Raw genomic sequence first — 7,860 nt, 5'->3', positions numbered from 1 at the left:
AGGTCAGGGGACATTGCTGGCCATACCATATGAGGCACTCCGACTTCCTGAAGTTGAGCTGTGAGAATTCTGGCACAATGTGGTGGAGCATTATCATCCATGAACAGAATGTTGGGGGTGTGCTGGTGGAATTGGGGGATGATGATTGGTTCTATGATGTCTCTGAGGTAAGAACGTGCAGTGCCTGAGCCATCTACAAAAACCAAGTCTGTTTTGCGCTGACTGATGATGCCTGCCCAGACAGTTGCACCATGATAATGAATAGAGAGATTGTATTTGAATATTTTGTTTTGTTTGTTGTTGTTTGTTGTGAACAAAGGATACAGTTCTATTTTGTTATGTGTGATAAACAAAGAGGATACTATTATTTTTTGTGTTGTGATACGTAATAAACACATTATGTGAATCTCTTCTGTCATAATTTCACTATAAAGAGAAAAAATGAGAGTATTTTGTGATGTTTTTTGTATTTTTCACAGCAGCAGCTGCAGACCTAGATTTACTGATGAATAAGACAATTCAAGCTTATACTTTCGACATATTTGAAGCAAATAAAATTCTGAAAGGGCATTATATATTTGTAATTATTAATTAGCGAGGAAATTGTGATGTTTGAAAAAAATGTAAAAAAATTTAAGTGATTTCAGTTTATTTGATTGTGTTACTTTTGTCTAACCCATGTGTTACTTTCGTCCCGGCTAATGGGGCCGAAAATAACAATGCACAACCTCCATTCGATGTCAAAATGCAAAATGCGGTCATCGCATGTTTGAATGATATAGCACCTGATATTGACAGACAACATTTGTAAGGAGGATATCGTCAGAAAAGGCTTAAGCCTAGTCCCAGACTAAAATGCAGTTTGAGCTGGCCTAACTTTAAGTCACTTGCACAGACTTTTCTTAAAATAGCCATAGATTTAGTCTGTTCTAGATTTAACAAAGATAATTGCTAGAGGGTGGATTAAAGCTGCTCTAGGACTGAATTGAAACTTATATTAATCCTGCAAAGAGGCAGGTTAAACTTTGGCTTAGTACTGTTTGTGAAAGGGAGCACAGGTGGTTTGGGGGCATGGAGTACTTGGAATATCTAAATGAAGATCAATATTCACTACAGAGGACAGCCAGACAAATATTTTTGGATAGGAGTAATCCATTGAATCAGTTTGATTAAATAAGTTTCAGAGATAGCTTTCATATGTACAAAGAAGATGGACTGGAAATAATTACTTTGCTTGAGCCTAGACTTTCCTGCTTGTCTCAAAGAGGAAGGCCTGTATCCAGTTCTCTCCAAGTTCTGATCACTTTGAGATTCTTGGCATCTGGAACCTTTCATCATGTGATTTGTGTGATGTCCGTGAAGCAACAATGTGTAGAATAGTTCACAATGTCTGCAGTGCCATTTGTGAACTGAGAAATCGGTACATTAAGTTCCCTGATGGTGCTGAGCAAGCCACCTATAAAGTGCAATTCTACAAACATGGGAACTTCCTTGGAGTGATTGGCTGTATAGATGGATGTCATGTTCAAATCAGGTGTCCATCAACTGCTGACGCTGAGGAGTACAGGAACTGTAAGAACTAGTTTTCCATCCATATTCAGGCTGTATGCACTCCCAAGTTAGAGTTTTCAAACACTGTTGTCCATTGAAAAGGAGCAACACATGATTCAAGGATTTTTCACAACTCTTCATTGTGTGCTCAGTTTGAGAGAGGGCACCATCATGGACTACTACTTGGTGACAGTGCATATGTTCAGAGTTCCTATTTATTCACGCCTTGGCCACATCCCACAATTATTGTCTACGCAATACACTTCGTTCGCCAAGAAGATGCTGCAAGGTGATCATTGCTACAGCTGTGCTGCTGTCCTGAAGCAGTGTAATTGTACTGACCCTCCAATGGAGGATCACAATGATCCAGAAGCGCCCATGCAGACGGCAGAAAATAACAGAGGACTTGTGCTCAGAGCTGCCTTCACACTCCAGCACTTCAATTAGAAAAAAAAGATAAATTTTACCATGGAATGTAGGCCTATTGATTTTGGCTTGTTTTTCTGTCTGTCTGTCTGTATTTTGTTTTCTGTTGTGTACAAAATATATAAATAGTGTGCTGAAAAATTAAATGATAAACTCAACCAAGGCTGTTGTGGTGACAAAAATACTCTTGTCAAGTGAGAAAAACTTTATTTTCACAGTGCATTTTATTACATAGCTGCCTCGTGCATATTTCTTTGAACAGCTCTCTCTTCTACTTTCATGTCCAATTCAACCTGTAGCATTTTCATTTTCAGGTCATGCTCTTCTGTCAGATATTTCATTTTCTGCTCATGAAATTGTAAGACCAACTTCTCATGCATGGACATCCTTTTTGGTCTCTGCTGGAAGGTGGTGGCATCATCTTTTCTCTGGGATGCCATACCAGATGTGGAGGGTGCGCAGCCACTGTGCACTGGCTCTTCCACCGGGGTTACAATAATGTCACAAAATTATATGACATCTGTGATATACAGATCATAATAGACACATCTCACCTGCGGTTGCTGTTCATTTGCATTTAATTCACTGCAAATGGAAGCCCGAGCACTATAACAGCCATAACAGCATGGCTTACCACAATTTGTTTCAGTACAGTTTTTTCATAGTCTCTATAGTTTTTTGACCTACTCCTGGCTTGAGCTCTGTCTGCGAAACTGGGCCCTTATCTTTGAAAATTGCGTTTATGTGAAAACTGTTCCTTTTGACGGCTCTCCAGTCCAGTCTTTCTGAAGGGAAGACTTCAGGGTTAAATCAAATGGCATGTTCGAAGTTTAGTGGTGGTGATCTCAAATGTGTTGACCCTGTGATAGACTGGCGACCTGTCCAAGATGTGGTTTCTTATAGTTTTCCACAAGTGTCACACACATCTTCTGAGAAATCCCAACCCATTCTTCTTTGGCAAATCTCTGAAGCTACCCCAGATTTGACGGTCTTCTGCCATGGACCTCTGTCTTCAATTCACCCCACAGATTCTCTATGGGATTCAAGTCGGGGCTTTGTGCAGGCCATTCAATAACAATAAAATCATTTTGGCCTTCTGGAGGTAGTTCTTCACCAGGAGTGACGTATGTTTTAGATTGTTATCATGTTGGAATACAAAGCGCCGACCCATACATTTTTTTTGCTAACTGCTTGAGGTTTTCTTCCAAGATCTTCAAATATCCTTCCTTCTTCAGGATTCCTTTCACCTTGATAAGATTCCCAGTTCCAAACGCACTGAAGCATCCTCATAGCATAATATTCCCACCACCATGTTTAACTGTGGGGACCATGTTCTTTGGGTTGTATGCCTCTCCCTTCTCTCTCCAAACATAAGCAGCATCGAGATGGCCAAAGAGCTCCAGTTTAGTTTCATCTGGCCAAAGGACATGCTTCCAGTATGCATAGTTTTTCTCCAGGTTTTCATCTGCATACTTTAGTATGGCTTGAAGGTGTCTTTTTTGCAGAAGTGGAGTTTTTCTTGGTCTGCAACCTCGCAGTACATTCCTCTGCAGGGCTCTACTGATTGTCTTCTTTGAGACAACAAATCCAAGCCAAGTCCATTGGCCAAGCCAATCACTAGTGTCTTGAAAGTTGTTCTGCAGTCTTTAGACACATCTCTCACTAGCTTTCTTTCCAGAGTCCTTGAAATCTTGCGTTTCCTACCTCTGTGAGGCTTGTTTTGTATCATGTGGCTCTCTTTGAATTTCCTGATTATACTAACCTCACTCCAGTTCTTGACACTTGGGAATGCTGTTCATCAATAATTCTTTTTCTTAAGTCTAAACTGATTTCTTGCGTTTTTAGCATAATGCTTTCTGAGTCCTGAATCATCCAGCATGAACTGAATCTTCCCCACTGCTCTACAGGTCCCTCTTACAGAATTAGTGTTCACTGATGACTTCAGTTAGGTTTGATTAATCAGAGCACGTGGCTTCCAACACTTGCTGTCTCTCAAACTGGTGGGAGTTTTTAAGGGGGCTAATAAATTTGACCTTGATCATTTTTGGTTTTTGTGAAATAACTGCTCCTGTGTGCAAATAAAAATACTGGAAGCATCCACGATGAAAGCAGGATGTTTGGAAAAGCTATGTTAAAAATTCATTGCTCTCATTAACAGCACTTGGGAAATACTTAATAAAAAAAAAAAAATCATGGTAGGGCTAATAATTCTGTCAAAATAATTCTGTAAAAAGTGTATGCTGATTGGACAAAGATTTACCTATTTAACAGGACAGTTTGAGTATGTTGTAATTGTAGTTGTAATAAAAGTATTTACATATTTATTCATTTTAATACTGGGACACTTACAGGTGTTTAGGACGGAACAGATTTCAACAGAAAATTATCTACCAGGGTTGCTGGAGTGCCCAAGTCACTGCACTTCACTAAGGGACATGGTCCGGTTGGGGGGCCTGCCAGGGCGGCTCCCTGGATCACCACACCAATGGCCCTCTGGCTGGGAACCAGGCTCTCACTATTCATTCACCACAAACCAGTGGTGTGTCCAGACTCCAGGTGAGGTGGCACCAAAAAAAAAAAAAAAAAAAAAATCAAGGATCCACTGTAAAAGCAAAAAATGTCTGTCCCGCTTTTTTATAAATGTTTTTAAAATAAAACATATGGATGAGACATCCCCTCTTCTTGTAAAACAATTGCTGAAACTCAACTGTTGAAATGAGGGTTGAGAATTCGAGAATGCATCTTTATGAATGAAAAATGTTCCCATCAACCTTCCTCTTGTGTTCGCTTTCTGTTACCATCTCTTATGTTAACGGGTCGGTTTTGACCCGTGTCTTAAATCAGCTGTAAAATACACTAAAAACAATTAGCTATCATCCAATTTGTTTCTCATCTCTTGGTTACCTTGTTAGGCTTCCATATCCATGAAAATATTGGTTTTAATATTTTTGGTGTGGGCCTCTGGGCCTTTTTTTGTCAGTATACCCCTCGATTTCAATTTTAAAAAATGGTAAAATGAACCTCAACAGAATCATATAAATAAATAAAAGGTTGTTGTGTTACCTGACTTTTACTAAGCGCTATTAGAACGCATCTCTTAAATAAATTTGTTTTATTTATTTTTTCATTTTAATATTATTAACTATAGTAACATCTATGGTGTTACGGGTCATTTTCAACCCATATATATTTACTTCAAGAAAAAGGCAAAAAAGTATTTTTTTCAGCAATAGAACTTTAATATAAACACAAAATGAAAAGCAGAACAGGTCATAACACAAAATATAGATTTGCAAGATCAAACAAACAACAACCAATCCAGCAAATCAAACCAAAATACGAAATCAGAGTAAAAGTCTCTGTGTGCAAGAACATGCATGTGTATGTGTGTGTGTTTAGCTGCACGTGTGGCAAAAAGTGACACTTTTAGTGTGTTCTTTGCAGAGATATTTCGTTTAGTCGTTATTTACGTTTGTCTTTCTGTCCTCTCTGCTTGGGCAGACTTGACACCTCTTTCTTTTAGAATCAGGTGGCCTGAGTGGGGTTGTGGCTGTGGCTGTGGCTGTTCTGGTTGGTGTTGAGGCAGGGCTGGCTGAGGAGGATGCTGTTGCGGATGCTCTTTGTGTTGCTGATGGCATGGACGGAGTGCAAGGTGAGCTCTGCAGCTGTCTGACCAAGGCGGCAGCGTCTGGGTCTCTGGGCAACTGTTCCCTTCGCTCAATGTGTGGCTTGACAAGTGAATTTCCCAGCTCCTCAAGAAACATTCTCTGCTTGGCTTTTTTGGTGGAGTTCCACCCTTGGTGGATGTGGGTCCACAACACAAATGCGTTACATGCAGACACATCAAGGATGTTGTAAAACACAACCATTGGCCATCTCCTGGTCATTCGCTGGCAAGTGTAGGTGGCAGTCAGCTTGTCCAGGTTGTCTACTCCTCCTTTGTTTTTGTTGTAGTCGAGGATGATTGTAGGCTTTTTGTCACTTCCTGATGACACAGCTGCATCTTTGTGAAGAGTCGACATAAGTATCACATTCCGTTTTCTTTTTGGACAATATGAGACAACAATGGTGGTGTCTGTAAAAGCAAACTTTGAGGAAAGTGGAGCCCATTTCTTCACCTGCAAGATTTCAGCAGGTAGCTCAGGTTTATTTTTCTTCACTGTGCCCACCATGGTAAGTTTCCTCCTGAGAAGTTCTTGTCCAAGGTCATAGCTGGTAAATAAATTGTCACAAGTGATATTGTGACCCTGCAGTCCAGCAGTCCACCACACGTTTTCCTTGGTTCTTCTCAGGGATGCCACTCGCAGCTTTGCCTGTGTAGATCTGTAGTTTCCAGGCATAGCTGGTTTTTGCATTGCAGGCTGCCCAGATTTTTATGCCGTACTTCCCTGGCTTACTGGGTTTGTATTGCCGGAAGGGGCATTTTCCTCGGAAAGGGACAAGACGTTCATCCACTGTCACATCTGGCCCTGGGTTGAACATCAGTGGAAGGAGCTGCGTTCATCTCTCCCAGACATCCCTGATGGGGGTAAGCTTGTCAGATCTTGCTCTGGTATCTCTGTTGTCAAATCTGAGGACTCTTGATATCATGCGAAAGGTCTGAAGTGACATTGTTGCTCGGAAAATATTTCTGCCTGTCGATGCGTCCCAAAGACTATATGTGGCCTCATTGCAGGATCTGTACACTCCAGCAAGAAGAAGAACACCAATATAGGCATCCAGGTATTCCTCATCAATGTCTTTCCACATGTCGCCATGGACTTTTTTTCCTTCCAGGTTTGTCATAGCAATGATGACTCTTTTTAGTGTCAATGGCATAAATAGCTCAAAACATGTCTTGATGTCACTGACTCTTGTCACAGCAAACCTTGTGATTCCAGGGGTCATTTTGATGACATTTGCAGCAGCTGCCCTGCCATGTTCATCATGAGGTACTGAGCTCCAAAAGATCTTACCATTTTTGGACTTGAATCTTTCAGCGGGAGCAGCTTCACCACCGGTGACCTCCTCATCAGACTCATCAGATGTGTCTGTGTCTTCTGGATGATACTTCACATTGTCTTCCTCCTCAGAAACCTGCTCATCCGTATCGCTATGCTGCTCTGTGTCCTCTCCCTCATTTTCACCAAAAAGACTATCCAGAACTTGGGTCACTGTAAGTCTTCTTCTCATTTTTGCATGCTGCAAATTGGAGATGTGCACTCTGTAAGTCAAATGACCACTCAAATGAGTGAATTGACGTAACATGTCTGGACATGCTCGTCTTTGTTTGTTTTGTTTTTGTGCAGGTATACTGGAAAACAAGGCAAAATGAGAATCCCCTAGAGCTCACATGATTGTGAGAGGAGCTGGCTGTCAGTGTTTTGGCTGACAGTGCACTTTTGATTTAGGTTTTGGTTCTAATTATTGCTTTATAATCTTACTTTTATAACTGGGTCGAAACCGACCCGAACAACACAAAGGTCATAATTTCAACCAGAGCATTTTATAATTTAGTGAAAAAAAATTTTTTTGTTTTATTTTGTTGAAATAGAGGTTCTTGACAAAGTCAAAAAGCCTTGATGCAATAAACTAATTTACGTGTTTTTTAATGCATTTAAAACTTGAAAACGGGTCGGTGCCGACCCAAACACCAGAGAAAGGTCAAAATAAAAAAGTTCACCAAATCTTGCAGTGATTTATTTATTCTACTGTCATAGCAGCATATTAGTAATAACAAATATCCTTGTGGGAATGGGAAAATATATTGTTTAAATCTGACGAAAATCTTTTCGTTATTTCACATTCAAAGAAAAGATGGATAAATGTCTCGTCAGCTTGTCCACAAAAACTACAGGAACTATCAACTTCCACATATCTAGAGTAGATTTTGTGAAGTCTGAA

The 7,860-nt window shown here is 40.3% G+C and overlaps 1 pseudogene; it reads right to left on the bottom strand.

Moving 5' to 3' along the window:
- Positions 1-5,432: 5,432 nt before the first annotated feature.
- On the bottom strand, positions 5,433-7,149 carry LOC115049616 (piggyBac transposable element-derived protein 4-like; annotated as a pseudogene).
- Positions 7,150-7,860: the final 711 nt, after the last annotated feature.

This window comes from Echeneis naucrates, chromosome 10 (genome assembly GCF_900963305.1).
Source record: "Echeneis naucrates chromosome 10, fEcheNa1.1, whole genome shotgun sequence".
Taxonomy (NCBI): Eukaryota; Metazoa; Chordata; class Actinopteri; order Carangiformes; family Echeneidae; genus Echeneis; species Echeneis naucrates.
This window is presented reverse-complemented; position numbering and strand designations above follow the sequence as displayed.